This window comes from Lipotes vexillifer, unplaced genomic scaffold (assembly GCF_000442215.2).
Source record: "Lipotes vexillifer unplaced genomic scaffold, Lipotes_vexillifer_v1.1 scaffold506, whole genome shotgun sequence".
Classification (NCBI taxonomy): domain Eukaryota; kingdom Metazoa; phylum Chordata; class Mammalia; order Artiodactyla; family Lipotidae; genus Lipotes; species Lipotes vexillifer.
In genome coordinates this window covers 701,683-702,167 of record NW_006780679.1, presented here as the reverse complement: position 1 = coordinate 702,167, position 485 = coordinate 701,683, and positions in this window count along the sequence as shown.

Sequence of the window (485 nt, the reverse complement as noted above, 5' to 3'; positions counted from 1 at the left end):
AGGCACGTTTGGTGACGTCTAGAATCATATTGCTTTCACAATGATAGGAAAGTGCCACTGGCATCTAGTGAGTACAGAGGCAAAGGACGGTGGTAAATAGTGTATAATAAAAAGGAGAGTCCCCATAACAACAACAAAATAATAATCCAGCCCAATGTGCCAACAGTGCAAAGTTTAAAAAAGCTTGATTTAGAGAACATCGGCAGTTCTCGTATCATACAACACTAAATTTGTTCTCTAATGCTAAGGACGACTAACTAATTCTCAATTTCTACACCTTTGATATATCTTAGAGATATAGACAGTCTAGTTACATTAATTTGTTGAAATAATTGGTTTCATAACAGTCCCTAAGGATACTTTTCCTTACCTTTCTCCAGGAGATGATACAAATGAACAACCTCACTATGATCTAACAAATCATACCAGTGACTTTCCCTAGAGAAATAATAATTGTCAGCTATACGTGTTAACAAATACTCAGC